This window comes from Carcharhinus amblyrhynchos, chromosome 28 (genome assembly GCF_965287045.1).
Source record: "Carcharhinus amblyrhynchos chromosome 28, sCarAmb.v2.hapA, whole genome shotgun sequence".
NCBI lineage: Eukaryota > Metazoa > Chordata > Chondrichthyes > Carcharhiniformes > Carcharhinidae > Carcharhinus > Carcharhinus amblyrhynchos.
Window position 1 is genome coordinate 14,761,054 of NC_137351.1, and position 16,991 is coordinate 14,778,044.

Sequence of the window (16,991 nt, forward strand, 5' to 3'; positions counted from 1 at the left end):
GCTGTTTCATTCAACTTGTCTGATATCTGGAAAGCTCAGATACCACAAAGGCAGAACCACCCTGTTTTGGGATGTTGAGTTGAAGCAAGGGACACATCTGTGGAGTCAGCTGACGTTATTGCAGAATTTGTCATTTTAAACCTAGGAAAGCTTATTACACTGAAGAATGTAGTCCTGGTACTCGATTTACTGCATCCCTGCTTTTGTATCACGTATGTGTTTAGTGAGATAGAGGGCAGTCGAGGATTGGTTGCAAAATTCAGATCAGTAAATAATGTACAAATAGCCGTCAAGAATTGCATTGGACTCTGCGGTGTTTTCACAGCTGGGGATTGACACTGAACTCTAACTGCAGTGGTTGGGAGCAATACTTTGCATTTAAATCTTCACCACAAGCCCCACTGCATTATTTAACACGCTGAAAGCTTGCTTCAGATTCTATGGTTGAATTTCTTAGCCTTTTGCTGTTTATCCAAGATTTACTAATTGGTTGGTACTTTAGTGATTTAAAACATTTCTAAACAGTATTTATTTTAATTGACATCATTGTCAGACTTAGGAGAAAATGATGCAAAATGTTGCCAATTTAAATAGCTCAGGAAACAAGAGATTGTTTGGATTTGGGAAAATGCATCTGTTTTCCATCATCACCAACCCAAATAAAGATTTCAGAGGAGCACAACTAATAAATACACAAAGCAAGTCATACAAAGGGAAAGATAACACACTCCAGTGTTTGTTCCCCCCCCCCCCCCTGCCTCACCGTTACAGATGAGAGGCACACAATTAAGACACCCTGATGGGCCTTGTCCAATTTGCCCCAGAGTATGGCTGCCTTGGACAGATTTAGGAACACACCCATAACGGACGGCACAGTGGCCCAATGGTTAGCACTGCTGTCTCACAGTGCCAGGGACCCAGGTTTCACTCCTGACTTGGGTAACTGTCTTTGTGGAGTTTGCATGTTCTCCCTGTGTCTGTGTGGGCATTCAATAAGATCATGGCTGATCTGTCGTGGCTCAGTTCCACATTCCCGCCCTCTCCCCATAACCCTTAATCCCCTCGCTTGTCAAAAACCCATCAACCCGCGTCTTAAAAATATTTAGTGAGGCAGCCTCCACCACTTCAACGGGCAGAGAATTCCAGAGATTCACCACCCTTTGAGTGAAGAAGTTCCTCCTCAACTCCGTTCTAAACCGCCCCCCCCTTTATCTTGAGGCTGTGCCCCCTAATCCTACTGACCTTTCTGAGCAGGAAGTCTTATGTTCTTATGTTTCCTCTGGATACAATGGTTTCTTCCCACACTTCAAAGATGTGTGGGTTTGGTGGATTGACCACACTAAATTGCCCCTTTGTGCCAGGGTGACTAACTAGGGTGACTGCATGGGGTTACGGGGATAGGGCTTGGGTGGGATTGTGGTTAGTGCAGACTTGATGGGCTGAATGGCCTCCTTCTGCACTGTAGGAATTTTATGAGGTCCTCCAACTTGTCTGCTCAGCCCTCTGTTCTCCGCATCCAAAGATCAGGAATGCGGGGACTGAAGATGTTGCCTTCAAAATTTGAATTCTAAAAAAGACTTGCATTTATACAGTGCTTTTCACAGCCACCGGGACTTCTCAAAGCACTTTACAGCCAGTGATGAACTTTTTGAAGTGTGGTCACTGATGTAATGTTGAAAATGTCATAGGTAATAAATGCTTAACTAACTGCTACAAACAGCAATTTGATCATGACCAGCGACTGTTGTTTGTAATGTTGATTGTGGGCTAAATATTGGCCAGGATACTGGGAATAACTTCCTTGTCTTTCTGGACAATAGTGCCAGGAGATCTTTTATATCCAGCTGAGCAGGCAAATGGGGCCTTGGATTAACATCTCATCTGAAAGATGGTGCAGTACAGTGCTCCCTCGGTATTGCACTGGAGTGTTGACTTTGATTTTTGTGAGAAACCTTTCTTCATTGAAGGATTCACCATTAGAGTTCATGCAGGGGGGCTGTTGAACTGGGCAAGTTTTCTTAGTTCCGGCAAGTTAAAAAGTCATACAAACAACCCAAGATTTCTCAGCTTCCATGCAGACATGGTAAAATGATGAAGTTGAACTTTTGATAAGCTGGTACTCTGATGCTGTTATACATGGTAGAGATATCCCAATACATTTCTCCATCTCTTGTGATGTGACAGCTTGTTCTTTGGTTCTCAAACTGGGATCTATGGACAACTGGGTTTTTATTTAATTCGTTTGTGGGACATGGGTGTCGCAGGCTGGCCAAGATTCATTGCCCAACGTTAGTCACCCTTGAAATGAGTGTCTCACTCGGCCATTTCAAAGGGCAGTTGAGAGTTAATCACATTGCTGTGACTCTGGAGTCACATGTCAGTCAGACCAGGTGACGACAGCAGATTTCCTTCCCTGAAGGACTTCAGAGAACCAGGTGGGTTTTCCTGACAATCGACAATATAGTCATGGTTATCAGTGAATTCTTAATTCCAGATTTCTTTTTAATGAATTCAGATTCCACCATCTGCCTTGGTGGGATTTGAACCCAAGTCCCCAGAACATTAGCTGAGTTTCTGGATTCATAGTCTAGTGATTATACTGCAAGGGCATCAGCTCTTCAGAGACGCTTCAGTTTTTCCAAAATAAGGTGAAATTGCTTAGCGAAGAGATGGGTGACACTGAGTGCTGAAGGCAGATTTGGTGTGAGGTGAAAGCAGAGTGTGGCCACCATATGTGGAGTTTTGAGTGGACTGTGTGATTCGCCTTGGTGGGGAGGATACATGGAGGAACACTGACACTGTACATCTATTCCCCTTTTTAAGCTCTGTGAACTCTACGACTTGATAATGAAAATGTTCATCAAAGGCTTTTAATGTTTAATCGAAGTTGATTGAGGATTCATCAATGCTTTGTATTAGGATTGCTCCTTATGCAAATATACCGCACAAGTATAAATACGTATTAACATATAGTTTTTCTAATTTCTGATTTAATTTTGATGTACTCTTGTAATCTAAAAGTTCTCCTCGACAAGACGCCCAGTTTTGGGTCCAGTTTGACCCGTGCTCTAGCTTAAATTGATCTGGTGGCTTCAATTTATTATCTATGGCTGGTTTTTATAACAGTTGAATGCCTTTTTCATTTACTTTTTTTTCCAAGAGAGCTCCACAGTAACCGTAGTTGTTCTTTCTTTGTTCTTCCCACACTCCCATTGCACTGATGGGGCTATTTTTAAAATTTTAAGGGGGCAATCTTACCAAATGTATCTCAGTCCTGAATGAGCATGAAAATGGGAGAGTTTCATATGCATTTTCTTGGGGAGGCCACCAGTCTAATCTTAAGCTACTCTATGCAAAAAATAATGCTAAACATGTTTTTTCTAAGTTTATTCGTTTGTCACAAGTAAGGCTTACATTAAGGCTGTGAAATTCCCCTAGTCGCCACATGCTGGCACCAGTTCGGGCCAATGCACCTAACTTGCACACCTTTCAGACCGTAGGAGGAAACCGGAGCACCTGGAGGAAACCCACACAGACACGGGGAGAACATGCAAACTCCACACAGACAGTGACCCAAGCCAAGAATCGAACCCAGGGTCTCTGGTGCTGTGAGGCAGTAGTTCTTAACCACTGTGCCACTGTGCCGCCCCCCCCAGTGTTTCCCGTCAGTAGGGGGAGGGGCAGGGCCTAAGCTCACCAGCAAGCCGGCAGCTCACAGTAGAGGGTATAATTGCGCATGCGCATATTTCTCTGTTTTGTGCAACAGAACCGAGAGGTCAGTCACCTGTACCCCCTGGAAAACGGTCGCCTCACTTGCCCCCGTGATCACTGGCCTCCACAGCTGACCTGCACCTTCATTCCCTCAGAGACAAAGGGACTTCCCATGCTTGCCTTTTTTTTAGGTTCCACTACAATGGTGATCGTGCTCAGTTTGAATAATTTTTTCTCAACAATGACTGCCTGAAATGGCTCTCTGCAGCGTTTTCCTGCTCGATGCTTATGGTTAAAGTCGCAAATTTGTTGCATCTTGGCTTTTGCCTGTCTTTAGCTGGGTTTAAAAAATCACAATCCTCCCGGAGTATTCAAGTAACTATTTATAAAAATTTCCAGAGCAAACCACATCAAGGTGCTGACTCAGGTCTTTAGTAGTAAGAAGTCTCACAACACCAGGTTAAAGTCATAGGGGTTACAGATAATGTGACATGAACCCAAGATGTGCCTGGGCTTGCAAAATCTCACTAACTGTCCCGGCTGGAGACAAGACACATCTCTTTAACCTGTGCTTGACCCTCTCTCCACTCATATTGTCTGTATCTTTTAAGACTTGATTACCTATAAAGACTCGCATTCCAACCATTATTTTGTAAATTTAGTTTGTGTCATTATATGACCTGTTTGTGAACCGAATTCCCACTTACCTAACGAAGGAGCAGTGCTCCGAAAGCTAGTGGCTTTTGCTACCAAATAAACCTGTTGGACTTTAACCTGGTGTTGTGAGACTTCTTACTGTGTTTACCCCAGTTCAACGCTGGCATCTCCACATCCTGGCTTATTGAATGACAGCAAGCTTGAAGGACTGAATGACCTGCCGCTGTTTCTAATTCTTATGTTATTGTGAATCACTGCATTGGAGCTTGAACACGTGATTTCTGATTCTGAGGAAAGAGTGCTACTCACTGAGCCAGCAATACATTGACCCAGAATATGGAGAGCATCTTGTGATCAGTGGCACCGTGGTTAAGCGCTGCTGCCTCACAGCGCCAGGGACATGGGTTCGATTCTCGGCTTGGGTCACTGTCTTTGTGGATTCTGCACATTCTCCCCGTGTCTGCATGGGTTTCCTCCGGGTGCTCTGGTTTCCTCTCACAGTCCAAAGACGTGCTGGTTAGGTGAATTGGCCATGCTAAATTCTCCCTCAGTGTACCCGAATAGTCAACAGAGTGTGGCAACCAGGAGATTTTCACAATAACTTAATTGCAATGTTAACGTAAGCCTACTTGTGACTAATAAATAAACTTTACTTTTAAAATTCACCATTATTGCAGCTCTGATTCTGACTGCATTGTCAGGATTAGCGCAGGGTCAAATTAATGTGGAAATCTTGAGGCGACTGTTCGCTGGTGCAGACTGCATTGTTCCCCTGTGTCATCGTCTAACACAGTAAAAAGTCTGACAACACCAGGTTTCAGTCCAACCGATTTATTTGATAGTAAATTCACTAGCTTTTGGGTTAGCCCCTTCGTCAGGTGAATGGAGAGTTCTGGCCTCAGACAGAGCATATAAAGCACAGACAGTTTACAGATTACTGATTAGAATACGAATCTTTACACCTAACCTGCTGTTCAAGTCTTAAAGTGGCTAACAATGTGTGTGGAAGGAGCACTGATCACAGGTTAAAGAGATGTGTATTGTCTCCAGACAGTACAGTGAGTGAGGTTTTGCAAACCCAGGCAAGTCACGGGGGTTACAGATAGTGCAACATGAACCCAAGATCCCTGTTGAGACTGTCCTCATGTGTGCGGAACTTGGCTATCAGTCTCTGCTCAGCGACTCTGCGCTGTCGTGTGTCGTGAAGGCCGCTTTGGAGAATGCTTATCCGAAGGTCAGAGGCTGAATGTCCATGACCACTGAAGTGCTCGCCAACAGGAAGGGAACAGTCTTGCCTGGTGATTGTCGAGCGATGTTCATTCATCCGTTGTCGTAGCGTCTGCATGGTCTCCCCAATGTACCATGCTTCGGGACATCCTTTCCTGCAACGTATCAGGTAGACAATGTTGGCCGAGTTGCAAGAGTATTTACCGTGTACCTGGTGGATGGTATTCTCACGTGTGATGATGGCATCCATGTTGATGATCCGGCATGTCTTGCAAAGGTTGCTGTGGCAGGGTTGTGTGGTATTGTGGTCACTGTTCTCCTGAAAGCTGGGTAGTTTGCTGCGAACAATGGTCTGTTTGAGGTTGCGTGGTTGTTTGAAGGCAAGAAGGGGGAGTGTGGGGATGTGTAAAGATTCGCAATCTAATCAGTAATCTGTAAACTGTCTGTGCTTTATATGCTCTGTCTGAGGCCAGAACTCTCTATTCACCTGACGAAGGGGCTAACCTGAAAGCTAGTGAATTTACTATCAAATAAATCAGTTGGACTGAAACCTGGTGTTGTCAGACTTTTTACTGTGTTTACCCCAGTCCAACGCTGGCATATCCACATCATGACTATCATCGTCTAACACCAGTATTCGCTGAAATCCATTCACCTGGCAAAAAACTTCCCCTCTTCCATTCCCATAGCATTATTCGAAACTCATAAAAATGCAAGCCTTTTTAATGAGGTGTAACAGTGTTTTTTATGGCAATCTTAGTAATAGTCACAGCTGCACAACTGCCCAGAAAAAAATTATAGAATATGTCAAATGTTTCCATTATGATTACCTACTTTTTTTTAAAAAGATTCTGTAAATAATTGTTTTTTTAAATTCTGTTCATGATATTTTAGCTTCTACCTTAACCCCATTTTTTGGCCCTATATTTTCCTCTGTTTAAAACTTTTACACAGTGGGCTGATTATAATGCTTTTCTTTTGTTGTCTGTGAGCATTCTTTAATATGATTGGCTGATCGGACAGCTTGATGATATCACTGCTACTCAACACAGGTGCAATCTTCCTCAAAAAATGGCAAATGCTGAAAACCTCTGACCTTGTCCCGGCTGGAATTCTCCAGCGCTGCGCCAATGGACAGAGTTTGGCTTGTTTGGCAAATTCTTCATTCTCACTGGCAGCAGGATGGGTAAAGTTTAATATTTATTTAACTGTGTCACACTATTTGCATTCATTTGCATCTTGTGAATGCTCAATAAAACAGCTGTCCGCCAGCATCCCGTCAGGATTTTAATCTGATACCACGCCAGTGTGAAATTACATTGGTTTGAAACCCGATTGCTAAAAAGTGGCGTACACAAGGTGGTCCTCAGCTTGCAAGAGTCCTCAAGGTGAGTGAAGGACCTTTCTGCTGCACTGCGCTTGATGCACGGTTCACTCTGCCGAGGCTGACCAATTCTTGCCTCCATTTCCATGCTGAGCTGGTCTTCATGCACAGCACCAAGCTGCTGGAGCCATTGACCCTCCTGTCTCACTGAGTCAGATCAGTACAGCACTGGAGCTGGGGAGTACAGGGGTCTCCTTTCCCCGGTGACACACACCTGTGTCTATCTGGATAGCACCATGCTGAGGGACTCTTGTAGTCACTGCCACAAAGATCTGAAATTCTACCAGGGATGGAGTGCGAGGTGAAGCTGGGTGTAGTGGTGAGGGTTGGTGGGGTTAGGCTGGCCTGATGAAGACGAGGGGAGTGGGGGCAATATAGAACTGCAAGGAGTTGGAGGGAAGGGCAAGGGCTCACTCTGGCAGACAGAGGAAAGGAACTGGATGAAGAAGACCAACAATGAAAGGCAGAGGGAAGACTGAGGGAAGGGAAGCTGGATCCCAACAAGGCTGCATCAAAAGTTTACAGACAAGAAGGTTAAAGGGATACCGCATCGTTTATAGGAAGGGGATGGTGAAGGCTCCAGAGGCAATGGGTAGAGGCCTAAATGAGACATGGGTGCCTCACAGGTGATGGGCTCGGAGGGAGAGTGGTTGAGTCAAGAGTTCTTCTTGAAGCTGCTAGCCTTTTCTCTCTGGGTTGCTGACATCTTGCACAGTCTGGTGTAGACGGGGGGGCTGGAGAGAGTGAGAGGAGTGGCTTTTAAATATGTCACCGTGACATTCGAACCTGAGGGCATCTGACGAATCAGGTGACTCGGAAGGGAACTTGCCTGTATGTAATTAGTGAGGTTCCGAGCGCAGAATCTGTTGCGAGATCCTGACATTCTGTCCCCACTGGGACATGCCCACCACCACATTTATAAAGGGAGAATTCTGTTCAGCATTTCACTCAATTATGCATCAAGAACGGTTACATTCTTGCTCCAAAGGTTGCTCAGTCTGTCAGCACAGCATTTCTTGATGCCAAACTTGATCGCTGTCACTTTGCAGCTGAGGACCAATTGCTGGCCCTTGAGTTGCCGGAATCTATGGACGCAATTTAGAACAATTCCTGAATCGGTATATCCATCCATATCCTTCCAGAGATCAGTCAAACTCTGAACAACACTGACAACCATGTATATCACCCTGAGATAAAAGAGATTTATTGTCAAGAGGTAATCAGGAAATGCGTATTGATACAAAATGGGTAAACTTCAAAAAAATCACTGGAAATATTCAGGCTTAAAGTGTCACCACTACATCACAAGGTATTGTGTTCAGCTGAAAGCTTGGAATTTTCTGAATGATCCTTTTACTCTCCATATCTGCCACTTTGAATATAACTGAATCTTAAGTACTTTACAATGATTCTGATGTACAAAAATTAATACTATTGTTAATATATTCATATGATTTGCACTAAATTTCACACTCCTGTATAAAATATTTAAGCGTGCCTACATATTATGGAGAAATGCTTCCCATTTTGATCTACTCTAGTTTTTAATTTTCACTAAATACCAACCACCCATTATTAGCATTTAATACATATGTTCAGCTTGTGTTTCACTGCAAGCAGTGATCACTGTGTGACAGTCAGCAACCCACAACTCTCTCTTGTTGCCTCTCTTGGCAGTGCATGTTGAAATCACAGCCTCCCATGTCTGAGTGGTGGTGATGTGCCAAGCTCAGCATGGTCGCTGTCCACTCGGCCTTGTGCTGTTTGAGAGACTGTCTCTCGTTGTCTCAGCCTTACCTTGTGACACTTTTTTATTTATTTGTGGGACATGGGTATTGCTGGCTGGCCCGCATTTATTGCCCATCCCTTGGAGGGCAGTTGAGAGTCAACCACATTGCTATGGCTCTGGAATCACATGTAGGCCAGACTGGATAAGGATGGCAGATTTCCTTCCCTAAAGGACATTAGTGAACCAGGTGGGTTTTTGTGATAATCGACAATGGTTTCATGGTTATCAGTAGATACTTAATTTCAGATTTTTCTTTTTGAATTCAAATTCCATCATCTGCCATGGTGATGGCCGAACCCAGATCCCGAGAACATTAGCTGAGTTTCTGGATTAATAGTCTAGCGATAATACCACTAGGCCATTATCTCCCCTAATCTCCAGTGCATTACTGCTCAAATTCCCTCACTCCAGTCCGGTATCCTAATTTGCTGCACTTTGGAAGCATAAATAACTACTTTTTCCACGCCTATGCTTCTTTACAAAGCCTCAAACATTCCTCCCCTCACCTATGTTTTCGGTTACTTCACTGCCCCCAGCCATCTTTCTCCTCTCAGTTGGACTGTCGCTAACCCATCACACAATGCTAACACACAGAGAGATTGTAAGTGAGGTCAGTGTTGCATCAAGATTGTGTTTAGGTTATAGAGTTGGTGTTGATGGGAGAACTGGTAGGTGGACTCTCGAGTAATCAGTCCCCAAGATGTGAATATTGTGGGTGGAAGTCTTGGGAGAAGGAAGGATAAAGTAGGGACATCACACTTCATTTCTAACATTAGAAAGGAGTATTCATTTGGAAATGTTTTATGAGAAATATTTGCACCAACTATAAATATATGGAGCTAGCAAAGAGCACTTGTTTGAAGTATTTTGCAGTCAAGGATCAGACAAAGATAATCTAGACTTTTTGCTGTATCATTGAGCTTGCTTGATATCTGTAAAGTTCAGATACAAGATGGAACCATTCTGTTGCCATAACAACTGACGATTGTGGTTTTGGGATGTTGAGTTGAAGCGAGGGACATATCTGTGGAGTCAGCTGACGTTATTGCAGAGTTTGTCATTCTAAACCTGGGAAAGCTTATTACGTCAAGGAATGTAGCCCTGGTACTCAATTTACTGCATTCCTGCTTTTATCTCATGTATGTGTTTAGTGAGATAGAGGGCAGTCGAGGATTGGTTGCAAAATTCAGATCAGTAAATAATGTACAAACAGCCGTCAAGAATTGCATTGGACTCTGCGGTGTTTTCACAGCTGGAGATTGACACTGAACTCTAACTGCAGTGGTTGGGAGCAATACTTTGCATTTAAATCTTCACCACAAGCCCCACTGCATTATTTAACACGCTGAAAGCTTGCTTCAGATTCTATGGTTGAATTTTTTAACACTTTGCTGTTTAGCCAAGATTTCATAATCGGTTGTCACCTTAATGATCAAAAAAATTCTAAACAGTATTTATTTTGAACTGACATTAGTGTCAGGGTAAGGAGAAAATGTTGCCAATTCAAATGGTTCGTAAAACAATAGATTGTTGGGACTTGGGAAAATACATTGGCTGCAATTCTCCAATTTCTCCTGGCTGGGATTCTCCAGTTATGCTGCAGTGAATGGAGTTTTGGCTAAGTGCCAAATTTTCCGTTCTCGCTGGCAGTGGGGGTAGGGCCTATGAGGCCAGGGAATTCCAACTCTTGTTCAATGTCATGAACCTAAATAAAACTAATCTAACAAACTTGCCCCCCTTTCAGAAGGGCAGAGTAAGAGGTCCCGAAATCTGACATTGCAAAAAAAACACAATAAATTAGAATGTTATCTCCCGTGTTACTTACACACTCCAGTTTTGCAATCCATAGAAGGGAGGCAGGGAGTCGGTGTGACCATGCGCATTGGCCTTATCCAATGTAGATAAGCATTGCCACCTTGGCCAGGTTTAGTTATAAACCATTGAGAACTTACCCCCTAGCCCTCTGCATCAGGCATTCAAAGATCATGAATGTGGGTAGAAAGGTGCTGCTAAAAAAATGAATGGGGAGGGGTGAGGGGAACGGAATGTATATTGTCTTACTTGAGATTGTTTTGCTTCATTACTGATCTGACATCTGAGCTCTTGCACTGAGGCTCCTTAGAAGGGTGATGATACAAGTCTCTTGGTTACAGAAAAAAGTAAGGTCATACAAACAAACCAAGATCCTTCAACTCCTGGTACGAACATGGTACGAAGTTGCAGAATAATGATGAGGCCATTGATGTACTACAGAAGATATACATGTTCCAACTAGATTTCCCATCTCTTGTGCTGTGTCAACTAGTCCAATGGATGTCAAACTGGAACCCATGGTGATCTTGGGGTCCATACAGACGTTATAGGGGTTCCATGAAATAATGCAAAGTTACTTACTAAATAGGGCTGGCTTTACGGGTGGTGAGATTGATGGCTGGAGGCAGATAGGGTGTGAGCAGGGGACAGAATGTGGCTGTCACATGTGCAGTGCAGGATGCACTGGCCATCTGATCTAGAGGAATGGAAAAGCATTGACAGCAGCACAAAGATTGCTGTAAGCAAATACCTGTTTTCTTAAAGGCCAATGTTTCCCAAACTTTCCCTCAATGATGTGACCCCGTTTTAATACTTGAAAATGGGTGTGCCTGCAGAGTGAGAGCAGCCTGGGGTGTGGGACGTATTTTGAGTGGGTGGCAGTTGCTGAACAGAGACAAATGGGTTTGTCCGCAATTGTGTGGGACCCTGATGGGGCCTTGGAGCTAAGGACACATAAGCACACATGGAATGGAGCCTTGCTAGGTCTGCCCCACTATTTGCCACCGTGTGCATTTAAAATACTTCCTCCATTATCAGCACATCCAAGGAAGACTCTGATTAACCAATCAGACCACTAAACTGTATGAGTAATCAGGGCTCTGAAAGAACAATCAATTAGTGCAAAGCTGTCCCATTGACAAACCGTTCAGGAAGAATAAATTAATGTCCTGGTCAGAGTCTCTGCCTAGCAGGTGCCATTGGTGCCTTGGAGTCTATGACCTCAAATGATCAGTTGACAGCCCCAATGGGGGATCATGACTCATTGGTTTGGGAATCCCTGTTACATAATAACAACTTTCCTATTATAGTTAACAAACAGTATTATTATTTGGATGGGGTTTCTGTGATTATTGATTTGATGGAAAAGCAACCCTTCCAATCAAAGAATCTTGAGAACCAGTCAACTGTCTATCCAACATAACCTGACTGTTGTCCTCTTATATTCACAACAATTTGTATTAATATGGCATCTTTACAAAGATCAGTACAGCACAGGAACAGGCCCCTCGGCCCACCAAGTCTGTGCTGACACAGGTCCTCTCTAATCTAATATTTTCTTGCCTCTACGTGGTCCATATCCCTCTATTCCCTGCCTATTCATGTATCAATCCAGATGCCTCTTGAATGCTATTATAAAATCTGCTTCCACCACCTCTTCCAGCTGTGCATTCCAGGCATTCACCACCCTCTGTGTGAAAAACCTACCCTTACATCTCTTTTAAACTTTCCCCTCTCACTTTCAACCTATGCCCCTCAAGTAATTGACCCTTCAACTCTGGGAAAAAGACTCTGACTATCCACTCTATCCAAGCCTGTCATAATCTTGTAAATCTCTATCAGATCCTCTCTCATCCTCCAATGAAAACAATCCAAGTTTGTTCAACCTCTCCTCATAGTCTATATCCTCCAAACCAGGCAACATCCTGGTAAATCTCTTCTGCACCCTTTCCAATGCATTAACATCCTTCCAGCAGTGTGGCGACCAGAATTGTACACAATACTCCAAATATGGCCTAACCAAAGTCTTATAAAGCTGCAACATGATTTTCTGACTGATGAAGGCCAGCATGTCATATGCCTTCTTGACCACCCTGTCCACCTGAGTTGCCACCTTCAGGGAACTGTGGATCTGCATGTCTAGATCCTTCTGTATGCTAATATTTCCAAGGACTCCATGATTTATTGTATACTTTCCTTCTGCAGTTGACATTCCAAATCATATGACCTCACATTTGTCCAGGTTAAATTCCATCTACCGTCTTTCAGCCCAGGTCTCCAGCTGATTTATATCCTGCTGTATCCTCTGACAATCCTCCTCACTATCCACTACTCCCCCAATTTTTGTATCATCTGCAAATTTACTAATCAGACCACTTACATTTTCCTCCAAATCATTTATATAAATTACAAACAACAGAGGCCCCAGCACTGATGCTTGTGGAACACCGCTTGTCACAGAAAGTCCATGGTTACAACATGCAGTGCCCTGCCCTGGTCAATCCTTTTTGTCACTTCCTCAAAGAACTCAATTAAGTTTGTGAGACAAGACCTCCACTTCACAAAACCATGCTGCCTATGGCTAACAAGTCTATTCTCTTCCAGATGTTAGTACATCCTGTCCCTAAGAATCTTTTCCAATAATTCTGTTCCCCTCATCCCTCCCCATCCCACTGATGTAAGGCTCACAGGCCTGTAATTTCCCGATTGCCTCTTAAACTGAGGAACAATGTTAGCTACTCTTCAATCCACTGGTATTTCGCCCATGGCTAAAGAGGATACAAAGATTTTGGTCAAGATCTCAGCAATTTCTTCCCTTGCCTCTCTCAGTATTCTGGGATAGACCCTATGTGGCCCTGGGGACTGGACCACTTTAATGTTTTTCAAAACCCTCAATATCTTTTTTACCTCAACATGGTCTCAAATGTCAACATCCTGCTTTCTACACTCTCCATCCACCACATCCTTTTTCTTTGTGAATACTGTTGCTAAGTACTCATTAAGGACCTCACCCATTATGAGCATGGCCAAGGAAGTCCCTGATTAATTAATCAGTGCACTGAACTCTATGATTGATTAATCAGGGCTCTAAAAGAACAATCAACCAGGGCAGTGCAAAGCTCCCCCATTGACAAACCGTTCAGGAAAAATAAATCCATGTCCTGGTCAGAGTCTCCGCCTACAGGTGCCATTGCTGCCTTGGAGCCTGTCACCCCCAAATAATCAGCCAAAAAATTCCCTCTGCTGCCCTTGAGTGTACCTACCCTTTCCTTAGCTACCCTTTTCCTCCTTATATACGCATAAAAAGCCTTAGGACTCTCCTTAATCCTGCTTGCCAAGGACATTCCATGGCTCCTTTTATTCCTTCATAGTCCTTGTTTAAGCTCTTTCCTGCTGTCTTTCACAGGAGCAATATAGAATAAATACCATATGGAACATAGAAATAGGATGATGCCATTCAGTCCCTCAAGCCATGACTGTGTTTTAGAAAATGGATTTTGATGCTGTAAAATATCTAATAGCAGACTACAAAAACTGATCCCTGTTTCTCGGGGGAAGGCAGTGGTGTAGGGGTATTGTTACTGGACCAGGGTAATGCTATGGGACATGGATTGAAGTACCACCATGCCACATGGTGGAATTTGAAATTCAGTGACGAATTAAGAGTTTACTGATTCTTGATGTCATCATCTAATGCTGTCAAAAGATTCACTAATGCCCTTTATGGAAGGGCAGCTATCTGGCCCACACGTGCCTCACAGCAAAATGGCTGATCTGGTTATGAGCAATGAATGCTGGTCTAGGCCAGTGACATCCACGTCCCATAAAAGATTCATAAAAAAATGTTGTTTGTTTCTTTGTGATTCTGCTGGCACTGGTTCATTGGATTTCCTGGAAGGTTTAAACAATATTTGGTGGAAAATAGCAAGAATGATAACAAGAGGGCAATAAGTTAATGAATATCAACTGGCTCGAAGGGCCAAATGGCGTCCACCTGCCCCTGTCTTCTATGACTATCTCCATCAACACTATAAAAAAGCACAGGCACCAAAGACAACTTTCTTTTTAAATTATGGCTTCTTCCATCACTCCAATCAAATTTTAAGATGGTGGAATTGACAATAGTGATCACATTTTAACAGCCTTAGGAACATGGAAATATGGGAGGACCAGGAAGTCATTGAGCTATAGAACCATAAAATCCCTCCAGTGCAGAAGGATGCACTTCTTCTCCACTGAAGAGTGGAGTCCATTGAGTCTGCACTGACAACAATCCCACCCAGGCCCTATTCCTGTAATCCCATATATTCACTCTTATCAATCGCCCTGACACTAGGGTCAATTTTGCATGGCCAATCAACCTAACCCACACATCTTTCGAACTGTGGGCGGAAACCAGAGCACGTGGAGGAAGCCCATGCAGACACAGAGAGAATGTGCAAACTCCACACAGATAGTGACCCAAGGCCAGAATTGAACTCAGGTCTCTGGTGCTGTGAGGCAGCAATGCTAACCACTGTGCCATTGTCCCGTCCTTCAAGTCTGTTCCATCATTCATTTAGATCATGACTAACCTGTATCTTAACTCTATTTATTCACTTTTTCTTTGTAACCCTTGATAGGAGAAGGTTGAGGGGTGACCTGGCAGCAATCTTTAAAATGATGAGGGAATTTGATAGGGTCAGTGTAGTAATGATGTTTCCACTTCTAGAAGATTTAGAAAAACAAATGGCCATAAATTTACGACAGTCACAAATAAATCAAATAGGGAATTTCAGGAGGAACTTCTTAACCCAAAGGGGTGAGAATGCCACATGCATTGGTTAAGGTGAATGGTATAAATATGTTTACAGGTAAACTGGATATGTATATGAGGGAGAAACAAGTGTAAGGATATGTTGATAGGATGAGATGAAGAGAGATCGGAAGAGGCTCATGTGGACCATAACAATGACAACTTGCATTTATATGGCACCTTTAATGTGATAAAACAACCAACGCATGCATACGGTAGCATGAACTGAATGCTTGTAATCTCCTGAACTGCTGGAACGCAATGTTAACTCTGAACTCCCTTGCCTAAAAACAATGTATCAATCTGAGGTTTGAAATGTTCCATTGATGGCCCCCCCCCCCCCCCGCCCCCGCCCCCCCCAGTCTCAACTTTTTGGTTGAGAATGTTCTAGATTTCCACCACCCTTTGATGAAGAAGTGCTTTCTGACATCAGCCCTGAACAGCCTAACTTTAACTCTCATCTTCTGGATTCATCTCATACGGGATTAAACATCCATCTGTGTAATGTCTCAGGAAGTTCCATTGGAAAGGAACACAGTTTATTACAGAATGCAAAGTAATACCATTACTGTGGTGTACACACGCTAATCCCTGCCCAGGATTACAGTTCAGCAGGCCCAGTCCTGGGCCTGCCTTATCAAAGAATCCAGCTGATTGTGAGTCCCAACTGGGCAGGCCACTATTTGTTATTGCGGGAACTCACACTCAATGGGCCGCACAGGAAGTTCAATGAGCAATTCCCCATGGATCTCATGGGGGTTATCACACAACACCCACCTCTCCCCCCCAAAACCCCTGACCTGAGTCCAAGAGTTCCCTCACATTTCAGTAATGATGGGACCTTTGCTGTCTCTTTGTCCCTGGTCTCATCTCAGGTGGGGGTAGGTGGCAGATAGGGAAATGCCTGATCCATGAAGAGCATTGAAGAGCCACTACAGAACCATTACAGAGAGCATGGCCTCAGGTATGACCTCTGACTGGGTGTCTGGTGTGTGAACTTTGTTTCTAGAGAACCTGCGGTTTGTTTCTTCATGCCACTTCTGACTAACTGGACCGCCCACTCAGCCAGGTGGTTTGAGGATGGGTGGTAAGGTGTCGGGCGGAGGTGCCTTATTCCGTTTGTACTCTGGAAGGTCTGAAACTCCTCTGAAACTCAGGTATACAATGCATATGAAAAGATTGATGGAGTTTCCCTCTGGTATTGTGAGAGGCAGAAGAGACCATCCAGTGCCTGTTGATCGATTCTGAATGGGCAAGGATGAGAATTAACAACATGGAGCCCATAAATGACTCAGCGAAGTCTGCATGTTCTCACACCCAGGGTCTCTTCGGTTATTCCCAAAGGTGCAGTGAGGCTGCTGGTGGGGCTTTCTGGCTTTCCCAGCACGCTTTACACCACTCAGCCAGGTCTTTGATATCACTGTCTGTGCCAGGTCACCAGCCATAGATCCTTGCAAGAATTTCCATCTTAGAAATTCCTGGGCGGTCAATGTGCAATTCTTGAAGTATTGGTCACTGGCCAAACCTTCTTTTTCAATCTGGGCATACGTTCTCTTTGCACCCACCATAGTTCACGATGTGCACAAGATTAGGCATTCTGTCCAGTCATCACAACG